Source organism: Bos grunniens, chromosome 15 (assembly GCF_055505025.1).
Source record: "Bos grunniens cultivar Pamir isolate PY7600 chromosome 15, Bosgru_T2T1.0, whole genome shotgun sequence".
NCBI classification, from domain to species: domain Eukaryota; kingdom Metazoa; phylum Chordata; class Mammalia; order Artiodactyla; family Bovidae; genus Bos; species Bos grunniens.
Window position 1 is genome coordinate 38,867,224 of NC_141179.1, and position 25,197 is coordinate 38,892,420.

General features: G+C 43.9%; 1 protein-coding gene across 2 annotated transcripts in view; it reads left to right on the top strand.

Moving 5' to 3' along the window:
• The first annotated feature begins 262 nt into the window (after positions 1-262).
• The window catches only part of RRAS2 (RAS related 2), a 145,850-nt gene continuing 120,915 nt past the window's right edge, over positions 263-25,197 (top strand). The window contains exon 1 of one of the 2 annotated variants that reach the window (XM_086339894.1): positions 263-655. The gene's annotated coding sequence lies outside the window, so the exon portion shown is untranslated. The remainder of the gene's footprint in view (positions 656-25,197) is intronic. The other variant, XM_086339891.1, reaches the window with a different exon arrangement.

Here is a 25,197-nt window from a genome sequence, read left to right on the forward strand (position 1 = left end):
ACGCGAGGAGCCATAGGAACTGCAGACACATTTATTCTCTCTTGGCTGACACAGCGGCTGTAACAGCAGCCATAACATAACCTCACGTGACACAACACAACCTCCAGGGCTTTCCAGGTGAAACTTATATATGCTTGCAAAACAAAAGTAGCCAGTAGCCAAGTGAGTATCTCGTGACACACATGCGCAGTGCTATGAGTGATCCCAGCTGTCACATAACATTATTCACAACACGTGGGGCAAGAGCAAGAGGCCATAGGGTGAGAGAGCCGGACCACACCATCTTGGCTAATTTGCTCTTTCCCTACACTTTGCCAGATTTTTTCCTTTGCCTACTTAGCATATCCTCTGGAATTTCAATTCTTTCTCCATGATACAGATTGTTGCCAGGAAGCAGCTACCTGGGCTAGGATTACGTTTTCTATACATCCTTGCACCCAGATGTGACCATGCATATCGTTTTTGCCTGTGGAATGTGAGCAGGAAGAACGTGTACCAGTTCTGAGCCAAAACTTTCAGGAAGAGAGTGTGACTTCCACACCCTGTTCTCCTTCGGCCTGCTCTGGGGGCCAACAGAACCACAAGATGAAAGGAACCTCAGTCTTTGAATCACTGACGGGAAAAGGGCCACCTGCCGAACAACCATGAACTTAACGTGAGTGAGAAATGAAATTCTGTTTGGGTCTTTATACATTTGCGGGCTTATTTGTTACAGCCACTGTGTGGTGGGGATTTAGTCACTAAGTCATGTCCGACTCTTGCAACCCCATGGACTCTAGCCCACCAGGCTCCTCTGACAGTGGAATTCTCCAGGCAGTAATACTGGAGTTGCCATTTCCTTTTCCAGGCAATCTTCCTGATTGAAAGAAATCGAATCCATTTCCTCCACTGCAGGCGGACTGTTTACCACTGAGGCACGGGGGAAGGTCGTCGCAGCCACCAACGGTACCATAATTAACACAGCATATACAAACACAAGCCATTTTAAGTTACATTATGTTCACATACACAAAACTTTTAAAAATAGTATCACACATCTGACCATGATGGCTTTCACAGCTGAGAGAGGTCACCTGTGAGATATGGACAGGAGGTGAAGGAGCCGGAGCTGGAAACTGGGCCTTGCAGCCTCGAAGTCTCTGTTCTTTTCAGCGCCCTCATGCCAGCTATAAACTGGCCTTCACCGACCTCTTTGATGGTGTTAACATGCAAGAAGGTGTTATTTGTTAGGCTTCTTTGATGACTCAGAACAGCTGCGCTCCCCTCTGAGGTGGGGGGCGGGTAACCCAGGTAGGCTCTGCCCACCCAGAAGCCTGTGGCTTCCTGCCTTCCTCAGTTCAAGGGTTTCTCAAAGGAAGAGCCTTGAAAACGATCGTATTTCTCAGAAGGCATAGTTTGATTTGACAAGTGCAGGCTGCAAAGAGGGCAGGTGTGTGGGCTTGTGATGACCAGCAGTGAGAGAGGAAGAGCTGCAGCTTGAAAGCCTCCTTCTCCAGACCAACACGAACACCCTGCCGGCCTCAGGGTTTACAACTAGTGAGCTTGTGTCCCCAGAGGGGCCGCCCTCCTCCGGGTTCCAAACACGCCCAAAAGCAAGCTGCAGAAAGCCAGATGGCCTCAGCTCTCATAGGCTTCCAGGAAACCTTGACAGTTCTAAGAAGCCCCCACTTCCTGCCTCCCAGGAGTTGGAGAGGCCCTCACTGGCTGCCCCCTTCCACCCCTGGAAACATTCCCTAAGGGATACCTCCATGTGGACAACTGTTCTTAGAAGCAATGTGGGCAGCAGGAGCGGGTGGGGAAGCAGGCCCCTCAGCTTATCCCCACTTCTCTTGGGCACCCTCCACACACATTTCTCCTAGCTCAGCATCCATCTATCACCTCCAGAACTAAAGACAGGTCCAGAGGTGAGCGCAAGCACCTGATAACTAAAAAGGCACTTCACTGTGGTTGTGAAATCTTTATATATATAATTTATTTATTTGTTTGGTCCCACGGGGTCTTTGTTGCAGTGTGCGGATTTCCCATTGTAGTGGCTTCTCTTGTTGCAGAGGACAGGCTCAGTAGTTGTGGCCCTTGGCCTTAGTTGCTCCACAGCTTCTGGAATCTTCCTGGACCAGGGATCGAACTTGTGTCCTCTGCATTGGCAGATGGATTCCTATCCACTGTACCACCAGGGAAGTCTGTGGGTATGAAATTTAATAAATCAGGGTTTCCCAGTATGGAAGCCAGATAACCTTGGTGGGATATAAAATAATGTTTCCACATAAACACTGGCATTAAATAAGATTTAATTATTTCCCTTTTCACAATTTTTCAACACTTTTGATTACATCAAAAAGAATGTATCTTGGGTGCTAGTAGGTTTTTAACACCTGTCTACTACCAGTAAGACTCATCAGGGGAAAAAAAATGAGAGAATGAAGAAATAGATAATGTCAAACCTAAAATGGGGTTGTAACAACTGATAAAACACATACTAAAATGACATACCAGGAATAAACATTTTATAATGTAATGTAATTTTTTTAAAAGATACCCTTTACAAAAACAACATCATTTTATGCATCTAGAAACAAATCTAACAAAAGCTGTGTTCCCAGGCTTTATCAAGAAAATTGTAAAACTTTAATGAAAAAAAGAAAAGCTAGACAAATTAAAAGATACAGCATGGATAGAAAGAAGACTCAATGTTATAAAGGTGTCAGTTCTCCCAAATGATTTATGGACAGGGTTTTGTTTGTTTGTGTGTGTGTGAAATTTTTCTAGCTGATTCTAAAATGTATTTAAAAGAGCAAAGAAGGCTGATATTTTATGTAATGTGGTCAGGAAAGGCCTTTCTGGGAGATGACTGTGAGGAGTAAGGCCTTCTGGTCAGGTTGAACAAGGCTCTGAAGGTACCAGCTGGCTTGGAACATTTGAAGGATATGCAGGGCTCAGCGTGGCTGGAAAGGACTGAATGAGCAGCAGGAATGAAGTCAGAGAAGGATCCCAGGAACTGGATTGCATGGTCCTTACAGACTGTGGTAAGAGCTCTAGAATTAACTCTGAGACGGAAAGTCCCTAGAGCTTTTTTGAGCAAGGAATGACCCAATCAAAATTTGTTACAATTTTTAAAAATTTTATCATTTATTTCTTTGTTTAAAATTTTTAAATTTTCTGTTGGGGTATAGTTGATTAACAATGTTATGTTAGTTTCAGATACACAGCAAAATGATTCAGTTATACATACACAAAATCGTGTTAAAGATTTTGAAAGGGGCAAAAAAAAGATTTTGAAAGGGTTGGCAATATTCAGTAAACCTGTTTTCAGTGGTATGGAAATGCAGTAATGGAACAACTGAAGGATGTGCATGAATGAATGACTGAAATTTAGGAAAATTCTGCTTTGAATAATTCTTTTTGTCACAGATTTGGTCTTCCTAATTCACTCAGTCCAAACAGAATGGGAAAGGATGGAGGTTTTTAGAGCCAACACTGACAAGTGAGCAGTAGGGCCAGGCCAGGCACAACTCCTCTTTCTGCTCCTTTGGCTCATGGCTGGAACTCTGATTACAGCCTTCAGGGAGTGAGTCCAAAAAGCAGTAACTCTGTCCAGCTCCTGAAAAATATCACTGACTTCCAGACTATTGAGACTTAAAGAAGGCTAAAGGTGAAAGAGACTACAGAGAGAATAACAAAAATAAACTATAGTACGACTAGCATGTCCATAAGGGACCTCTTTATCTTCTCTAAAATATTGTTCCTTTTCTGGCATTCCCTAGTCCAGTAAGGGGCAACACCACTATTTATTCAGTCAGTCATCAAATATTAATTAAGCACGTGTTCTTAGTATTGAATTCACTGTGATGAGCAAAATAGATGCAGTCTCTGCCCTCATGGGGAGAAAGACAATTCAAAAATAAAGAAGTAATTCTTAGAAACAAGTAGGGCCATGTGGTAGAGCAAGGTTACTGCAGGTAGTGGGCAGGCCAAGTGTGGCCCGCTGCCTTTTCTTTGTAAATAATGTTTTATTGGAACACAGCCATGGTCATTTGCTAACATTTTGTCTTGCTGCTATCATGCTACAGTGGGAGAGTTGAGTAGCTACAACAGAAACCATAGGCTTTCAAAGCCTAAAATATTAACTATTTAGCCCTTGACAGAAAGAGTTACCTACCCCTGTGATAGAGGATAATGGACATCTCTTACCAATGTCCTGTGGAACTTTCTGCAGTGATGGAAGTGTTCTCCATCTGTGCTAATGTGGTAGCCAGTAACCACATATAGATATTGAGTACTTGAAATGTGGCTAGTAACCAGGAACTTAAATTTTATCTCATTTAATTAATTTAGATTTAAATTTAAATACACACATATCGCTAGAACAACATTTTGTTGTTGTTGTTCAGTCAGTCACTCAGTTGTGTCTGACTCTTAGCGACCATATGGACTGCAGCATGCCAGGCTTCCCTGTCTTTCACTATCTCCCCGAGTTTGCTCAAACTCACATCCACTGAGTCAGTGATGCCATCCAACCGTCTCATCCTCTGTCGTCCCCTTCTCCTCCTGCCTTCAATCTTTACCAGCATCAGGGTCTTTTCAAATGAGTCAGTTCTTCACATCACATAGCCAAAGTATTGGAGCTTCAGCATCAGCCCTTCCAATTAATATTCAGGGTTGATTTCTTTTAGGGTTGACTGATTTGGTCTCCTTGCTGTCCAAGGGACTCTCAAGAGTCTTCTCCAACACCACACTTTGAAAGCATCAATTCTTTGGGACTCAGCCTTCTTTATGGTCCAAGTCTCACATCAGATCATATAGAACAAAGTAGTTCTATATAATGGTACAGGCCAGAAATGTAGAGTTCTTCCCTGAATCCTCATTTACCCCCCATTGTCACTATTGTTTAGTTGCTAGGTTGTGTCCGACTCTTTTGTGATCACACGGACTGTAGCCCTCCAGGCTCCTCTGTCCATGGGATTTCCCACGCAAGAATAGTGAAGTGGGTTGCCATTTCCTTCTCCAGGGTGTCTTCCCAACCCAGTAATCGAACCCACATCTCCTGCATTGGCAGGTGGGTTCTTTACCACCGAACCAGCAGGGGAGGTACCATTTCTTCCCCATGCTTCTAAATACCTCTAAAATCCCATTAAGCCAATAAAAGTCTAAATCTAAATATATCTTCACCATAATTGCAATTGTGTCCAAATGTGTCCAAGGATACACCAAAGTATGTATCTAATACTTGAAAACTACTACCATTAGTAGTAGTTAATTTATTAAGTGGGGGAGCATGGTGGGCGATCTTACTTTGCTCTTTCAACATTGTCTGTCATTCTATTGACTCATTCTATGTATGAAAAACCCGAGATTAGGCTGTGCTTCATTCTTTTGGTTGTTGGGAATGAAGAAACATTCAATTTATGTCAAGTAATGTGTCTAACACAACTGAGTGCACGCATACACATAATGTGTTTGATGTGAGTAAGAGAGAGAGAGATGGAAAAGGAGACACAATTCCTATTGACTCTAAGGAGAGGACTCTTACTGTTGTTTCGTTGGGCTGTAAATTCTGGAAGGTTGCTCTGAATCTAAAGAGCCTGCTGCTGCTAAGTTGCTTCAGTCATTTCCGACTCTGTACGACCCCATAGACGGCAGCCCACCAGGTTCTGCCGTCCCCGTGATTCTCCAGGCAAGAACACTGGAGTGGGCTGCTATTTCCTTCTCCAATGCATGAAAGTGAAAAATGAAAGTGAAGTCTCTCAGTCACATCCGACTCTTAGCAACCCCATGGACTGCAGCCTACCAGGTTCCTCCGTCCATGGGATTTTCCAGGCAAGAGTACTGGAGTGGGGTGCCATTGCCTTCTCCCTCTAAAGAGCCTAGAGGACCGTAACGACAGACAGGACTGCCATGGCCCTTCATGGCACTGGTCTGTGCCTGTGACTCAGGGAGTCTGCACCTTCATGTCTGCTCCATTGTTTCAATACTGTCGCCATTCATAGCTTCTAATTCTTCCTAATTTCCATTTTCTTACTACTTTTGCCTGCTTATCCTAGTTGCCCCTGGTTTTCTCTAAATCAGAACCTCTGAATGTCTGCTCTTGCTGCTAAATAATTTCATTCTCTAAGTGTTTCTCTGTTTAACTTCCTAAATGGGGGAGATATAGTTATCCCAACTCCTCTTTTTGTGCCATCCCGTTCTGCAGGTCATTGGCCAGCCTGTGGATTTGTTAGACTTGACTTTCTGCTTCCCAGTCAGTTGTGGCCAAAGTGGGGTAGGGTCATGTGGTAGAAAGCAAAGCTATTGCTGGCTGCAGGGACAATAAGAGGAGAGGCTGTGGGTTTAACCGTTGAGTTAGTGGCGTGTTGAAGACCATCCTATAAAGCCCGCACTAGCTGGGACCACCGCTAGGGGCTCGAATCTTGATACTGTGATTCTCTCATGAGGCTTTGGGCCCTGGGTAGCTGAATTCTGTAACCTGAATTGACTCTCCTTACAGCCAGAAGTCCCAGATAGTTGCTTGGTTGGGGCAAATCCATTCCTGTCTCTCTTTCCATCCCCCCAAACTGAGACCTCCCCTATCTGTTCCCCAATTTAGAAGGGCTTCAGCAAGGGAAGGAAGGACATTTGCCCTGTGTGGGGCTCAGAGCCACAGAGAAACACTGCTGTCCCCTGGGAGGAAGCCTGCTGTGGAGGCTGCTAGAGAATTTCTGGTTTTCTGCTTTGGGCCTTAGTAATTCAGGGATGATGTGATAGGAGCCTGAGGGGAGCAGTTTTCAATTTCACCCCTAACAGCATTGGCTTGGGCTCTGAAGCTTGGGCCACCTCTGACTCACAGCTGAGTTAAGGAATTAAATCCACTGCCTCCCAGACTTGGCAAGGGATGGCCATGGGCGGTGGCTGCACAGGCCCTGGGAGTCCCCTAGGCAGGCAGAGTGGGCTGCACTGGGCCATATGCGGGTGGGGTAGAGGGCCTGAAAACTTCATTCCCAGCACACGTTCCCCAGCTGCTCTAAATGCCTAAAATAAGCCAGCAGACCTTCCCTTTACCTTTGGAGTCTTTGATCCCAATCGAAATGCCACTCTGTACTGCTCAAGATGGTCCTCAAAGCTGACCTCAATCCCATGGGCTTTGTGAGTTTTACATCTTTCCTTCTTATTTGGTTTGGAGAAAGAGATAGTGGGACCAGTGGGCGCCTCTGTGTATGTGTGTTGGAAGATGATATGGGAGGTGGAAATGACAGAGGAAACAAGCTCAGAATAGGGGCTGGAGCCTACAGAAGGCAGGTGTACCTTTAATAAAGACCTAGGTCTAATCTTGGCCATGCCGTTAACTCTCTGTGTCCTTCAGCAAACTGCTTAATCTCTCGGGACCTCAGTTTCCTCATTTGCAAAATGAAAGGTTGAGTAAGGAAGTCTCTAAGGGCCTTTCCAGTTCTGAATCATTGAATCTGAAGCAAATGCCTTCTGGAGAGAAAGCCAGTAAGAGTCGGAAGTTTCCACTGGAATCTCTCCTTTTAGGCTTTGAAAGAGTAAGCAGCAGCAGGGACTCATGCCCAGAAAGCTGGAAAACGGGAAAGGTCTTATAGCTAAACTAAGACTGCTCCAGCTTCCAGCCCCAAATTCCAGCACCTGTCGTTTTCACCTCCAATCCAACTGAAAACAATGTGCCTCTTCTTCGAGGCACGTGACTGCTGTCTTCCAGAAAACTCTTAACGACTCTACAAATCTAGAATGTCTGCAACGTGAAGGGCACTCTCTGGAGTTCTGCAGAACACATCGTGCACACAGTGTTAAGCAGCAGCCTCCCACACCATCACAAGTGTGATGTTCCATTTGTGAAGAGGAGATAGAGTAGAAGTCCAGAGCAAGTGATTGCTTTGAAACAAGGGAAGCAAAGTGGCATCCTTCACTCCACTCATACTCCATTGGTGATGACTTAGTCACAAAGCCACATCTAGTTGCGAACTAGCTAGAAAACAGGTGGCCATTTGCCTGGCTTATACCTTCTACTGCTATGAAAGTAGGAGAGAATGAACTGGGCCCAAGCCACGGAGTCCCAGAAAAAAAATTTCTGTATGAATTCTCCCAGTCATCTCTGAGAATGTTGCAGGGTGCATTTCATATATGTTCAAGAATAGGCCCCTCCGTGATTTGGCAACATACATCAAAATTGTAAATGTTCATATCCTTTGAATCAGCATGTCCACTTCTAGGAATTTCTCTGATACATATATTTACCCACATGAGAAATGAAATATGCTCTGTTGGTGAAAGGAAAAGATTAAATAAAATATAATGGTCTCATACAAGGAAGTACCATCTAACTATTTTTTAAATGAGGAAGCTATTTATGTACTGCTATGCAAGAATCTCTTAAGGCCTATTGTTAAATGAATTTTTACAGTGCAGAACAGTAAGTAGAGTATGCTACCATTTTTATAGACTAAAGAACAACCCTTGAACAACATGGGTTGGAACTGAACAGATCCACTTACACAGGAATATTTTTTAATGGTAAAAAATTCTACATGGCCTGTGGTTGGTTGAATCAGAGGACTTAGAGGAACTGTGGATGTGAAGTCCTAACTATATATTATACGTAGATTAACCCCTGCATTGTTCGAGAGTCAACTGTATGCATATTTATGTTTGCTTTTTTGTATTCGTAGGATATCCCTGGAAGAATTCAAAAGACACTAATAATGAGGGTGGGGAGGGAATTGGTTGACTGGATGTCTGGGGTATAAGCTGTTTATTTACTTTTTTATTTGGCTGTGCCGGGTCTTCTCTAGTTGTAGGGGCTACTCTTCGTTGCAGTGCATGGGCTTCTCATTGCAGTTGACTTCTCTTGTTGCGAAGCACAGGCTCTAGGGTGCATGGGCTTCAGTCGTTGCAGAACGTGGGCTCAGTAGTTTCGGTTCCTGGGCTTCAGGGCACAGGCCAGTAGTTGCGGTGCGTGGACTTAGTAGTTTGGCGGCATGTGGGATCTTCCTGGATCAGGGATTGAACCTTGTCTCTTGCACTGGCAGGCGGACTTTTTACCACTGAGCACCAGGGAAGCCCTGAGGTATCTACTTTTTATACTTTTTCATTTATAGTTTTTTATTTAGGACCATGTGAGTACATTGCAGAGACATTACTTTACCAACAAAGGTCTGTATAGTCAAAGCTATGGTTTTTCCAGTACTTGTGTATGAATGTGAGAGTTGGACTCTAAAGAAAGCTGAGCACCGAAGAATTGACGCTTTTGAACTGTGGTGTTGGAGAAAACTCTTGAGAGTCCCTTGGACTGCAAGGAGATCCAACCAGTCCATCCTAAAGGAAATTAGTCCTGAATATTCATTGGAAGGACTGATGCTGAAGCTGAAACTCCAATACTTTGGCCACCTGATGCAAAGAACTGACTCATTTGAAAAGACCCTGATACTGGGAAAGATTAAACGTGGGAGGAGAAGGGGATTACAGAGGATGAGATGGTTGGATGGCATCACCAACTCAATGGACATGAGTTTGAGTAAACTCCGGGAGTTGGTGATGGACAGGGAAGCCTGCGTGCTGCAGTCCATGGGGTCGCAAAGAGTTGGACACGACTGAGCGACTGAACTGAACTGAGCACATTGCTTATTTAGAAGAAGGAAGGAGGGAAAGATGGAGGAGGTAGGTGGAGGAGAAGGAGAGGAGAGGAGAAGACAGGAAAAGACAGGAAGGGAAAAGGGCAGAAAGAAGGGAAGAAGGAAGAAAAGAGAGGGAATAAAGAAAAGAGAGGAAGGAAAGAGAGGGAATAAAGAAAAGAGAGGAAGGAAAGGAGTGAGAATTATTCCAATTCTTTTTCTCTGGCCTTCCTTCCATGCAGCCAAATGGCTGCCCCTCTTATAATGATCCACGAGGTTGCTGCTCCTTGGGCCCAGCTGTCCACTGCTGGCTACGCCTGTCGACTGTGTTTGGGTTTCACAAAGGGCACTGCTCCCCTTTTGGGTTCTCTGGCCCAGATGTGAGACAAGACCTTCTCGTCAATGTCCCATACCCTAGCAAAGACCAGTCTATAATGTTTAAACATAGATGCCTGAAGACTCCAGAAGAAAGAAAGGCAAGAGTAATGAAAAACTGTCATGTCCCATGACTGCACAAACTCAGATTCTTCCTCAAGATCCCCTCCTGTCCATCTCCCTGCTGTGCTCCAGGCCTGGTCCCACCCTGCAGGACCACATCACCAGGACCTCTCCAGGAATGTCCCCACTTCAGAGAGCAAGCCGAACTTGCCCTCCGCCCCAGAGAGAGAAGACAGTTTTCCCTTTACCCCAGTCTACGGGGTGGCTCTCCAGAACTTACTTCTGGCCAAAGGGTTGAATTCCTGCTGGGAAGATTAATGGTGGCAACACCCATTTCCTTCGGAGCTATGCCCTGTGGGCCCATAAGAATGTATTTTGGCCTTATGATTCTCAAAAAACAATCCTAAGAATTTAACTTGACTAGAGGTCCAGTGTCTTGTCAGTGGGCTTTAAGAATCAAATGAAAATCAAATTAAGATATGTAATTTGGGCTATCAATTGCTGACCCGGAGGAAATCCACTAAACTAAGCTGAGTTTCAGTTGGTCTCTTCTCAAGGGCTCCAAAATCCCGGGGTCTAGTCTTTCCCAGCGGAGAAGGCAATGGCACCCCACTCCAGTACTCTTGCCTGGAAAATCCCATGGATGGAGCAGCCTGGTGGGCTACAGTCCATGGGGTCGCTAAGAGTCGGACACGACTGAGCGACTTCACTTTCACTCTTCGCTTTCATGCATTGGAGAAGGAAATGGCAACCCACTCCAGTGTTCTTGCCTTGAGAATCCCAGGGACAGGGAAGCCTGGTTGGGCTGCTGTCTATGGGGTCGCACAGAGTCGGACACGACTGAAGCGACTTAGCAGCAGCAGCACAGTCTTTCCCAGAACCAATTTATTATATAAAGAAACAAAAACAACAGCTAGATCTTAGAAACAGTATTAGAGAAAGGAGAAATATAATGGTACCAAGAGCCTGGGATGACATCACTATGGCTATTGAGCACTACACTTAGCTCTAAGTTTCACCACTATAAGAAAGAATGATGATGGATTGTATGATTGTCCTAGTGTGGTGAGAGGATATTTGTCCACAGACAACAAACTTGTAATTCAAGGAGAAATTCACACAGATTCTTATATAAAGGATAGCAAAAACATAAGCAGTGTCTCCCATGGGAGTGTAGCAAAAACCTCAAGGGAAACACAGGCTGTGCCTGCAGTACTGATTCCAGAATTCAGTGGGGAGGTGGGTAACAAGAAAGAGGGAGGAGAAACGTCTTCAAGGAGGAATCCATGTGGGAAGGCAAGGTGGCGAGGGTGGCCCATGTCCTTTACAGAAATTGCTGTCTGGCCCAGACTAGCAGATTTGAATTGCAGTGTGCTATGCCGACAGCCCCGTGGTATGTGAACCCACAGTGGACACTCTGTTGCCTTCAGCTTCCTTTTTAACAAAACCATGATTTGATTCTGCCATCCACTTTTCCGTCATGCAACCGTGTGCATCAGGGTAAGTGAACCTTGCTCCCAGCTCCAAGGGAGAGGCCTGCCTGACTGGTCTAAAGGCAATCATATGCCTTGCCTATGATGAGTCTAGGAATATGCGTATGACCCAGTTCTGGCCAATGAGAGTGGAGAAGTCTGCTGGAGGATTCTGGGAAGAGTTTTCTTTGTTTCAAAGAAAGGGCCATAGAGAGATGCTCTCTTTTCTTCCTCTGTCTTTTGTGTGATGTCTAGAACTCATCTTGCAATCATCTTGCAAGTTGAAGGATGAAGTCAGTATCGAAGATGACATAGTAAGAGCTGGAAAGAACCAGGATGATTATGACTTTGTTAAGATTCTGGATCAACCAACCTGGGAACCTACCCTACCTCTAAATGTATTGTAAAGCAAATTTCAGTTGGGACTTTAGTCGCTTACAACTGAAAGCACGAACTTGTTGTTTAGTCACTCAGTTGTGTCCGACTCTTTTGCAAGCCCATGGACTGTAGCCAGCCAGGCTCCTCTGTCCATGAGATTTTCCAGGCAAGAGCACTGGACTAGGTTGCTATTCCCTCTCCAGGGGATCTTCCTGACCCAGGGATTGAACCCATGTCTCCTGCATTGCCAGGTGGATTCTTTGTCACTGAGCCACAAGGGAAGCCCAGAAGCACATACTACACAAATATTTATTGGAATGCAACTATTATTAGGTGCTGAGGAAAGAGTTTTAGATGATAACACATTTCTACTTCCATTGTGGTTTTATTGTTTAGTTGCTAAGTCATGTCCAACTCTTCGCTCCTGTGTGGACTGTAGCCCACAAGGCTCCTCTGTACATAGAGTTTATCTTATAGTGGAGCAGGGCTAGACATTCAGACTATTGACTTCACAGCTAATTCTTTAATCATGATATTGTGAAATGATACAAAGGAGAGCATGCGTAAGAGAATCTGACTTTTCCTGAGACTGGCACATTTTTTCTCAGTCTCTGTTACCTGGGCTTTTTTATTTCAGCTGTGCTTCTTGTAAGAAGGTAATTTTCACTGAGGTCTAAGATTTGCTTCTTGTAAGGGCTTGTAGCATCCATTTGGTGACGGCAGGGATAGTCATGGACTTTAAGACCTACAGGACCAGAGCTGACATGCTTCTGTAAAAATTGTGGAGCCTATATTGTGTTCCTTCTTGGATGGAAGGAGTCCAACCTATCATTTGCCTAGGATGAGCAAATCCTATTTCACAGGCCAGCAGTGCCAGGGAAATCCTGAAAAATGAGAGAATGAGGAGAGCTGGGGATAATGCTCAGGGACCTCACAGCAGTGCATGCGTGTGTGCTCAGTCACTCAGTCGTGTCTGACTCTGCAGCCTCATGGACTGTAGCCCACCAGGCTTCTCTGTCCATGAAATTTTCCAGGCAAGAATATTGGAGTGGGTTGCCATTTACTACTCCAGGGGATCTTCTCGACCCAGTGATCAAACCCATGTCTCTTGCAGCTCCTGCATTGGTAGGTGGATTCTTTACTACTGTGCCAGCTGGGAAGCCCCCTTACCGCAGTTCAAGTATTGAATAAATTACAAGCATCAATTAGCAGACTTCTGATTACAAGATAGCAAAATCAAGATCTTTTTCCTCTCCTTCTTGACTCAGAAATTAGCCCACATAAGCAATAAGATCAATAAAAACAGAAACTTCACCAGTGATGACACAGTCTGCACTAGAGAAAGTAGGTGGGGAAAATTGTCTTAAGAAAATGGAGAAAGATCAAGCTACTAGAGCAGGTATCTGGGGTGCCTCACTCACATTTCCTCAGCCCACATCTGATTTCAGCTGCAGCTCAACCTTGTCCTGACTGGGACTTGCATCTTTTCTCTTTTTGCCCTGGAGCTTCTCTGATATTTTGAAAGCTGTTTGGCTCCTGTGCAGTTGAAAGTATGTTTTGGCAGGGCAGAAAATTTATGCTGCTAGGGGTGGCAATCATCAGCCACAGGGGTATCAACAATGGGAAGTGCTCCAGGGCCTAGCACTTGAGGCAGACGGTTCTGAGAAGCAAGGTAAACACATTCCCAGCCCCTACTGACCACAGGTGCAACCTCATAACTCACCCTTATAGTGACCTTTCCTTCTTCTCCTGACTTGTTTTTCTCGTCTTCCTTACTCCTACTTCCTGGAATCATCTCTTAGATGTACGATGTACGTAAGTTCCTGTCTCAGGCCCTGCTTGTGGGAGAAAGCAAACTAAGGCAGAAGGTACTTGTAGAAGGAATGCTGACAAGAAACAAATTGATGTTCCCTGCCCTGCCCTACCATAGAATGTACGCTCAGGAATTGGAAGGGCATCAGAGGCTCCAGAAAGCAGGAATGAGATACTCCAATGAACAAGCCAGCTCTCTGACTATGGGGAAGCTACAGGGAGGCCCTCTATCAATAATCCTGCTCGCTGACAGATTCTAATCAGCATTTTAGTGCCACACTGTTTCTTCCTCCAGAAGAATAGTAACTTTTTTAAAAAACCTTTTGTTTTATATTGGAGTGTAGGCAAATAATGTTATGATAGTTTCAGATGAACAGCAAAGGGACTCTGTCATACATATACATGGATCCATTCTCCCCAAAACTCCCATCTCATCCATAATATTGAGCAGAGTTCTATGTTCTATACAGTAGGTTCTTGTTGGTTATATAGCAGAGTGTACATGTCCATCCCAAGCTCCCTAGCTCTCCTTTCCCCTCATCCATCCTCCTCTCCTCTGCCCCAGCAACCTATCATATATTTCTCCTTTGTTTGACTTAACTTCACTCAGTATGACAATCTCTAGGTGCATCCGTGTTGCTGCAAATGCCATTATTTCAAGAATACCTGCATGTGTGCCTGCTGTCACTGTCATGTCCGACTCTTGGCAACACTATGGACTGTAGCCCGCCAGGCTCCTCTGTCCATGGGATTCTTCAGGCAAGAATACTGGACTGGGTTGCCATACCCTTCTCTAGGGGATCTTCCCGACCCAGGGATGGAACCCGCATCTCTTACATCTCCTGTATTGGCAGGCTGGTTCTTTACCACTGGTGCCACTTGAGAATAGTAATTTTTTAAAAGCAATCTCAAACTTACAGAAAATTTGCAAGTATTGGGTTGGTCAAACAGTTCATTTGAATTTTTCTAAAAACCGTTATGGGAAGACCTGAATGAACTTCTTGGCCAACCCATTATAATATCTGTGTAGGTGTTGGTGGAAACTGATGAATTTCAATACATGAGGAATAACTTTGCTGCTGCTGCTGCTAAGTTGCTTCAGTCGTGTCCGACTCTGTGTGACCCCAGAAACGGCAGCCCACCAGGCTCCCCCATCCCTGGGATTCTCCAGGCAAGAACACGGGAGTGGGTTGCCATTTCCTTCTCCAATGCATGAAAGTGAAAAGTCAAAGTGAAGTCGCTCAGTCGTGTCCGACTCTTCACGACCCCATGGACTGCAGCCCACCAAGCTCCTCCATCCATGGGATTTTCCAGGCAAGAGTACTGGAGTGGGGTGCCATTGCCTTCTCCAGGAATAACTTTAACCCTCTGCTTTATTTGAGAGGAAGGCAATGACATGATGATCCAGCACTACTGAGTCATTTAGCATGTATTTCCTAAAAGCAAGAACTGTCTCCTACTTAACCACAATGCAACCATCAAAATCAAGAACTCAGCACTGACACATTACACCCCTGCGAGTTTCACCAGTTATCCCAATGAGATCATCTACAGAAAAGCTTGCCAGTTCAGAATCACATGTTGCGTTTAGTTATCACGTCTCTTTAGTCTCTTTAATCTGACGCTGTTCTTCCATCTTTCCTTGACTTTCTTGACTTTGACGTGCTTAAAGATTATGGTTCAGTTATTTTGTAAATCGTTGCTCACTTTAGATTCGCCTGACATTCAGGTTCTGCATCTTTGGCAGGAAGGATGCCGTGTTCTCATTGCATCCTATCAGGGGTACTAGGTTTCAATTTGTTCCATCACTAATGATATTCACTTTGCTTACTTGATTAAGGTAGTGTCTGCCAGACTTCGCTACTGAAAAAATTACTCTTTGGTAACTAATAAGTATTTTTATTGTGGTTAAAAAAACCGCAGATAACATAAAATTTGCCATCTCACCACTTTTAAGTGTGTAGCACAGTGGCATTAGCTGTGTGCTCCTTGTTGTGCAATGATCTCTAGATCAAAAGTCTTGCAACACTGAAACTGTCCACTGAGCAACAATTCTCCTTTTAGTAACCAATGAGAATTTTGTGGGAATGTGTTGTAACCATGCAAATATACCATACTTCATCAAGCTTTTAATGTATTTAGTTATCTATCAGTGTGCACTCATTGTTTCTTTATACAATGGATTATTGTCCTTTGACTATCCTTATTTTTTGGATGTGCTAATTATTCAGATTTTGCTGGTGGGGTTCCCTCAAGCTTGCTTCTATGTTCTTTTTACCTGTTTCCATTATCTTTTTTGAACATTTCCTTATTTTCCAGTACAAAAAGAGGTTCAAGGCTCATCTTGTACATTCTCTCATTGAGCCCTGAACTCGACCATTCTTCCAAGGAGCCTTGGTTCCTGTTGGTGGAGAATGGTTTTTAGAAACCAAAACCTGAGTGCTAGGTATGCTTGTTGTGTTTAGGATATCACTTCTTTCAAATCCTAAGAACAGACAGCTAGGGAATATACCTGTATATATTTGTGTGTATGTGTGTGTGTTTATGTTCATATACATTTACGTGTATATTTATTTCTACATATACTGAAACTCATCAATTTCCACCAATTCCTAAACACGACATTCTGGTTTTCTCCCTTTCCATACTCTTAACTGTATACTCTGACAGTGAGAAGCCTTATGGATGTCTAGGATATTCTGTTGAGTGGAAAAAAGAATGTTACAAAATAGTATCCACATTATGAGAGTCTGTTTTTTTTTTTTTTAATGTTTTTATTTATTTTTAGCTGTGCTGGGTCTTCCCTGCTGTGTGGGCTTTTATCTAGTTGCAGCGAGCAGGGGCTACTCTCTAGCTGCTGTGTGTGGGCTTCTCCTGTTTTGAAGCTCGGGCTCTAGGGTGTGGGCTTCAGTAGTTGAGGCCTCCAGACTCTAGAGCGCAGGCTCAGTGGTTGCGGCTCACCAGCTTAGTTGCACGCAGGCGCAGTGGTTGTGGCTCACCAGCTTAGTTGCTGTGTGACATGTGGGATTTTCCCAGATCAGAGATCCAACATGTGTCTCCTGCATTGGCAGGTAGATTCTTTACCACTGAGCCACCGGGGAAGCCTGAGATCCTGTTTTTTAAAGTTAAGAAACCTTGTTTGCTTTGTAAAAAAGAAAAAGTTTAAAGGAATTTTATCAAGCTGCTAGCACTGGTGTTTTTTTCTTAGAAAATTGGAATTATGGGAATTTGCACTTTCTATATTTTATCTGTATGTATGGTATTTAAAGCAAATTTTGCCAGAAGAAGGAATTTTTTACCCATTTTTTGGTTGTGCTATGTGGCTTTGTGGGATCTTGGCTTCCTGACCAGAGATCCAACCTGTGCCCCCTGCAGCAGAAGATCAGGGTCCTAACAACTGGACCACCAAGGAATTCCAAGGAATTATTTTTTTTAATATGATGTTAGTGGCTCTTTTCTTATTGCCCTATAGTTAAAGCTGGGAAAAAACCTAAATGCCTCACCGTCTACAAAGGACAGTCTACATTTAGAAGTATACCCCATGACCTTTGAACTTCTCCTGGGCTTACAAAGAAGGTACAGAATTTGTCTTGCTGCCATCATCTATCACCTCTCTACCACTATACTCTCCTTTCCAAGATACATTAAAACGCAGAGTAGGAAAGACAGTGGAGATTTCTTGAGGGTAGTTGGCTTATGCAGACTAGCATTTCTTCATGATGAGTGGGTTCTTTCTTCTCTACCTGAAGCCTCACACTGGGGCATCAAGGGGGAGCTCCAAAAGAAACATTTGTAGACATTAGAGTCACCTGCAAGAAAAAGAGACCAGAATCCTATACTATAGGTGGACATCTGCGTAGGCAGTGGATTACTGAACTATCTCATGTCTGACTGAGCAAGAGAGAAAGCAGTTGGAGAGGGATGGAAGGTCAGAGTGAAGAAGTGGGGCAGTGGCATAGTCTGCACACCCACTGCTTGGAGCTGAAAGTTTCAGTGAGTTCCCTGAAGGTCAAGTGAATATCATAGAGAGGAGGGGGGCTTGAACCTTTTTTTGTTGTTGTTCTACCTAAGAGGGCCATCCGCTAGACAGGAAACCCCAGCATTAAGAAGCTGTAAAGTATGCTCAGGGTTGATGCTCAAAGTTGGATGGCATGGCTGCTGGTTAATCGGAATATGCACTGGGCGGAAGCACCTTTGACAGCGGCACTGCTACTGTCACCCTGAGAGTGGCCGCTGAGGAGTCTGGAAGAGCGGAGCCCCATCTCCCGTGTCACATGTACTGAGTTTTGTCCACCTGCCTCCCCAGCTCCATTCTCCACCCTCCCCTGCCCTGCTCGCTGGCCTGGGAGGTTTTCTTCTGTGGACATTATCACCAGGCCCCTTTGCCTTCAGGCTTCCATTTGGGTCTGGGCAATAGAAGACACTAGCAGCAGATGAGAGGATGGGAAGAAAGAAAGATATTTATTCCCCTGCCTCAATTCCCTTTCCACTAGGCCACAGTTTTACAATCACTTCCTTATCTTCCTATGGCCACAGCCTTCATGTGGCCCCTCTCCCCTGGTTAACAATTGCTGCCCTATTTGCCTTCCAGATTAGTAGTGGTATAGGCAACCCCCAGTTACCACTGGGTGCTTCAGCAGCCCTGGTTGGCTCCCTTAACCTTGTCTACTCCCTTGCCAATAGTCCTTTCAGTAAAGTCTTTTCAGTCACTCTTTTGAATGTAGTGTCTGTTTCCTGATTGGGCTCTTGACTGATCTGTCAGACCACTTTCTAATGGGGAGGTTCCTACAGTTACCTCCCAAAGAACTCCCACATGATCCCCATGAGAGAGCCTACTTTTAGAAATCTGCCTCCCAGAGGTCATCAATGGCCCATCACTTTCAACCAGAGAAGCAATAATAACCAACAGAGGACTATATCCAGGACCAGTCAAATGAAGACACTGTCTCCTTCCTTCTTGTCCATCCCCAAATACTAGGGACTTAAAGAGGGAAAAGGATTATTAGAGTCTGATTGTGGCCCCATCAAAGTACCCCTCTCATTGCTTGGATTTTAAACCAATTGAGAAATCAGACAAAGATTAAGTAAGATAGTGAGTGACAGTTGCTTAGTCATGCCTGACTCTTTGCAACCCCATGGACTGTAGCCTGCCAGGCTCCTCTGTCCATGGGATTTCCCAGGCAAGCATACTGGAGTGGGTTGCCATTTCCTTCTCCAAGTTAGATAGATGGTAGGCAAAATATCACCTTTTTGGTGATAAAGGCCAAGTTGGGGCATATAGCTTGACAGTGAGAGCCAAATAAGTCTGCTAACTGAACTCCAAAATTGTATAGACTCATCATTCAGTGGAGGAAGTGCTAGTCTGCAGCAGCCTGCAAACATGGGGTGCTGCCAGGAACGACTTAGAACAGGGAGGAGCAGAGGGGAACTCTTGGTCCTTGGAGGCCAGCTCTCACTCAAGGAAAAGGAGAGAAGAACTCACTGAATCAAACATATACAAATCACACATCAGTAAATTATTCCATTTTCTGTGGACAAAATAAATAAATGGAGAATGTCACCCTAGCCAAACTCTCCCACTTTGAAAGAAAACACTGATGCTGGAGAAGCTGTCCCCCTATTGAGGAGAAGAGGCATCTTCACACTAGATTTCACTCCTCTTTTTGTGCTCTAAATAATCAAGGTCTCAACCTATTCTCTTTTTTCCTTTTTTTGGCTGTGCTAAGTCTTTGTTGCTGCATGGGCTCTTCGCTAGTTATGGCAAGCAGGGACTACTCTTCGTTGTGGTGTGCAGGATGCTCATTGCAGTAGCTTCTCTTAATGCAAAGCACAGGCTCAACAGGCTTAGTTGTTCCACAGCTTGTGGGATCTTCCTGGACCACGGATTAAACCCATGTCTCCTGTATTGATAGGTAGGTTCTTTACCACTGAGCCACCAGGGAAGCATAACCCCCTCAACCTAAACTCTTAAACACTTAGTTTGATTCAGTTCAGTTCAGTCACTCAGTCGTGTCCAACTCTTTGCGACCCCATGAATCGCAGCACGCCAGGCCTCCCTGTCCATCACCAACTCCCGGAGTTCACTCAGACTCACGTCCATCCAGCCATCTCATCCTCTGTCGTCCCCTTCTCCCCCTGCCCCCAATCCCTCCCAGCATCAGAGTCTTTTCCAATGAGTCAACTCTTCACATGAGGTGGCCAAAGTACTGGAGTTTCAGCTTTAGCATCATTCCTTCCAAAGAAATCCCAGGGCTGATCTCCTTCAGAATGGACTGGTTGGATCTTCTTGCAGTCCAAGGGACTCTCAAGAGTCTTCTCCAACACCACAGTTCAAAAGCATCAATTCTTCAGTGCTCAGCTTTCTTCACAGTCCAATTCTCACATCCATACATGACCACAGGAAAAACCATAGCCTTGACTAGATGTTAGTTTGATTAAACTTTCTTAACTCCAAATGGATTAAAAACTTGAATGTGAGAGCTAAAAGTGTAAGACTCCTAAAAGAAAACATAAGAATAAATCATCATGACCTTGGGATAGGTAAAGCCTTCTTAGATAAAACACCCAAAGAATAAGAAACCAAGAGGAAAGTAGATAAATTGAATTTCATCAAAATTGAAAACTTTTGTATCTCAAAAGACATAATCAAGAGAGTGAAAAAAAAACCAACCTAAGGAGAGAAAATATTTGCAGATAATATTTCTGATAAGAGACTTGTATTCAGACTATACAAAGAAAACTCACAATTCAATGGTTGAAAGACAAATAACCCAGTTTTTAAAATGGGGCAAAGGATTTGAATAGACATTTTCCCAAAGATATACAAATGGCCCATAATGAAAGGCATTAGAATGGCTATCTATCTGCCTACCTACCTGCCTTTTATTTATCTATCTAGGGACAAAGAGAGGACAACATGGCAGATGAGCAATTTGCAACACAGAGAGCAAAGTTCTACCTCAGAGATTAGCTCTGAATACTACAATACCAGTTAGAGGTGGAGAATCACTGAAGCTTTCATGGAATTGATAATGTTTTGGGTGAGCTTGAAAAGATGTATAGGCATTAACTAAATGAAAAGGGCAGAGAAAAAGCCTTCCTGATAAAGCATACAGAATGGTGAATGCAAAATAAAAAATGAACTTTTGGGAAAAGCTCTGGGCCCAATGTCCACCCTGGACCAATTACCCAATAATGGGGATGAGGAATAGGGTGATGCAGCAGTAATACGGCTTTTGGAAGTAGACCCCTAGAGTGAGACAGATGGTTTCTATAGAGACACCAATACCTCAATATGTGTCCTGCTGGGACTGTGAAGATAAGGGTTAGGTGTTCTGGGCTCTGATGGGATCTGGGCAAAGCTGACAACTCTCCTGTGTCTCTTCCATGTTATACACTCCTGATCCTCCTAAGGTATGTCCCGTTCTCTTTGCTCCCAGTCCAAGTTGTGCTAACAAGGGATGGACAGTGAATGACAGGCCAGGGCAGAGGGCACCCTGAGTCTGCAGAAAGCGGGGAGGCTGAGGGTGCAGCCCCGAGAGAGAGTCTGGCCTGGGGACAATTGGGCTGGCCCCAGAGGAGGCAGAGAAGATCTAGAAGACAGATGCCTAGAGTAAAAGGCACCCTGCTGGGCAGCTCGACTCTGCTTTAGAGTAATTTCCATAAAATTACCACCCCATAGAACTAATGAGGTCATCTGGGAGACAGCCAGGATTTTGCATAATTCTTAGTAGGCCGGTATTAAGTGGAGACCACGACTGATTCCCTGTGTCTTCTGAGAACAATGCAGGCCTGTGGATTAATATCGAAGAAGCAGAGACGGAGGGACATCGGGCAGTCCCCTGTGGGGCAGCCATCCCAAGGGACCCCTAGAATGGCCCTGGGGGAGGAGAGAACTCTAGCTTTTGGAATTCTGCTCCACAATTGTCCTATATCTGAGTCAGGCAGGGTAATGATAGCATCTCCCTAGCTTTAGGCTCCTTTGCTCAGCCTAACATAACACATGTTAGTATAACATATGTTATAAAGTATATGTTTTATATGTTTTAAAATATATGTTTTTATATGTTATAAAATATATGTACATACTCAAGCCTCATTCCATGTTTATAAACCCTCCCTCACCTGCTGCAGTTATTGCATTATCTCTCTACTCCCCTTCACAGTCAGACCTGTAGAGTTTGCATCAAAGTCATGAAAATTTAAACCAGTTTCTTCTCTTCCTAGTTCCTCTGTAGGATTTTACACTCTTTTGGAGTCTTCTTTCATTAGCTTCTAGAAGACCACCCTCTCTGGTTCTCTTTCTACTCTCTGATTTTTCTGAATCCATCTTTTTTACTGAATTCCTTAAATGCTGCTCACACAGACTCTGTCCTTTAGCACCCTTCCCATCTTGCTCTGGGTGAGTTCATCCATTCCTATGATTTTCACCAATCCCTCACATACTGATGACCCCAGCTCCCTATCTCTTTTCTCAGCTTCCAGACTTTGTATCATCCTGCTATCTGGATATACTATGGTCCCCCAACACCGTATGTACACGACTGAGCTGATCATCAGTTTTCTCAAGTCAGCTCCTGTGATGTTCTTCAGCTTAGTTTGTGGTAAGACTCTTTTCCTCAGACACAAAAATAAGAAATCTAAGTAGCATTCTAGCCAATCGATGTGTGTCTAGTGAAATGACAATTTAATGTCTCCAGTGACTTCTATCTACCTTCCTGTCTCACACCCCAATTCCTATCATCACTAACTTGGTTCAGACCTCATCATCTCCTATGTGGATTTTGTAACAGTTTGCTACCAAGTCTCTCTGTTTCTAATCCTTCCCTTCTTTTCCATCCTCCCTGTTATTCTCTAAGTGACTTATCGAAAACAGAAGTCTATGACTCTATCACCTGATTGAAAATCCTTTCATGGCTCACCTTTTCTTGCAGGATAAAATCTAAATTCTTGACTTTGAATCTGTGATGAAGTCATGCCAATGGGACCTGAGGGGAAGTCTGCAGGGGGAGTACTGGGAGAGATTTTCCTCACTACAAAAAAATGGAAGCACAGGAGCCAAGGCTCTTCTTTGGAGATGAAATGTTTGCTTGCAATATCTAGAGATGCTTTGGTTATCTCAACCATGAGAGGACATATTGTGGATTTTGCACACATGCTAAGGAAAGACAGAGCACACTTGGATCCTACTGATATTCATGAGCCACTGAATTAACCCTCCTTGGAAAGGCTTAAGATAACGAATATCCTAATTATTTAAATTATGTTAGTTAGGCTTACTGCTATTTGCAGTTGAAAGCATCCTAACTGATACATTTATAGTATGTTTCCTTTTTATCTTAATAGAGAAAATGCAAAAGTTTTTGTTAAAATGAAGTTTCTATGACCCTTTAAAGAAGAATTAGGTCTGTATCTTCGCTTTGTTCACATTGCAATAGGTACCTTCCTCTGGTGTGGCATTTAGCACACAATTTTTATTTCAGATTTCTTTTAACTTATTCCAGCCAAAGCATTTAGTGCTGCAGTGGATCGCCAAATGCATTCCCAAATTCAGTCTCTTACTTATGCAAGCACAAACTTCCCCACCCGTCAGAGCCATATCTAGCCTGCTTTAGCCCTTAGATCACTGCAAGGAATATAATAATAGCTACTCAGCTACATTCTGTGGGGAGCTGGGTGTCACAGCTCATCTCTGCTGAAACGTCTAGTTATGCTGGACTGGTTGTCATGGAAACACAGCTGATGATGTGAGCATATGGCCTAGAGCCTCTGTCTCTTACATTCCCAGTGAGGGAGGGGAGCTGGTACTTGAGAACAACGTGACAATATCTTATATTATCTGTTGTCTTGTTGAATAGATTGCTGTGGAGAGAGCTGAATTCAGGGGTGCTGTGAGGAATTAGGACTTAGAGAGCTCTGGTTGCTCTGTGAACAGACATTGAGTAAACCTGTGTGCCTAAATGTGTGCAAATTGACGTGTGGAGGGTGAGGAGTGGCACGGAGGATGCAGGGGAACAAGCAGACTGAGTACTCAGTGTGCGCCAGACACTCTCTTATAGCTCATCATAATTGGCATGTTTTGATCGCACAGTAAATGCAACATACTTTACATAATTATTTCATTTAAACTTTGCAACAAACTCATGAAGCTGATTCCATTAGTCTTGCAATTTTTCAGAAAAGGAAATTCAGTAAATAATTGTCTGAAGTCACGCAACTCAGGAGTGATAAGCCCGGACTTGAATCCAGGGTTGTCCATCTCTAAAATTGCTGCAGAAACCTAACTACACACTCTCTCTACTGTGCTAAGTGTTCTGGATATCTTATTTTGCTAAAAAAAAAAATTATTTTGGCAGTAGTGTTCACACCAAGCTTATAAGATATAATACAAGGTGCTTGTCTGAAATACCTGTTCATGACATTATACAGAAGACAGGGATCAAAACCATCCCCATGGAAAAGAAATGCAAAAAAGCAAAATGGCTGTCTGGGGAGGCCTTACAAATAGCTGTGAAAAGAAGACAAGCAAAAAGTAAAGGAGAAAAGGAAAGATATAAGCATCTGAATGCAGAGTTCCAAAGAATACCAAGAAGAGATAAGAAAGCGTTCCTAGGTGATTGATGCAAAGAAATAGAGGAAAACAACAGAATGGGAAAGACTAGAGATCTCTTCAAGAAAATTAGAGATACCAAGGGGACATTTCATGCAAAGATGGCTTGATAAAGGACAGAAATGGTATGGACCTAACAGAAGCAGAAGATATTAAGAAGAGATGGCAAGAATACACAGAAGAACTGTACAAAAAAAGATCTTCATGACCCAGATAATCATGATGGTGTGATCACTCACCTAGAGCCAGACATCCTGGAATGTGAAGTCAACTGGGCCTTAGAAAGCACAAGATGGGGGCCCCTGGATCTGGCATGGCAGAGTACCTCTTTGACAAGCACAGTGAGACACACTGGGACACAGTGAGAGCTAAGCCTCAGGCTGGTTTCCCACAGCCACAGGGGTGACTTCCCTGGTCACCAAGGCAGTACATGCATATTTGGGTTACCTTCATCTTTTCTATAAGTTGTAACAAAACATCTACTTAAGTTCTTTCTTTAGTACCATTCCTTCAAATAAAGTAATTGGGTACCCCCCCCCCAAAAAAAAGAAAGCATCACTACGAACAAAGCTAGTGGAGGTGATGGAATTCCAGTGGAGCTATTTCAAATCCTGAAAGATGATGCTGTGAAAGTGCTGCACTCAATATGCCAGCAAATTTGGAAAACTCAGCAGTGGCCACAGGACTAGAAAATGTCAGTTTTCCATTCCAATCCCAAAGAAAGGCAATGCCAAAGAATGCTCAAACTACCGCACAATTGCACTCATCTCACATGCTAGTAAAGTAATACTCAAAATTCTCCAAGCCAGGCTTCAGCAATATGTGAACCGCGAACTTCCTGATGTTCAAGCTGGTTTTAGAAAAGGCAGAGGAACCAGAGATCAAATTGCCA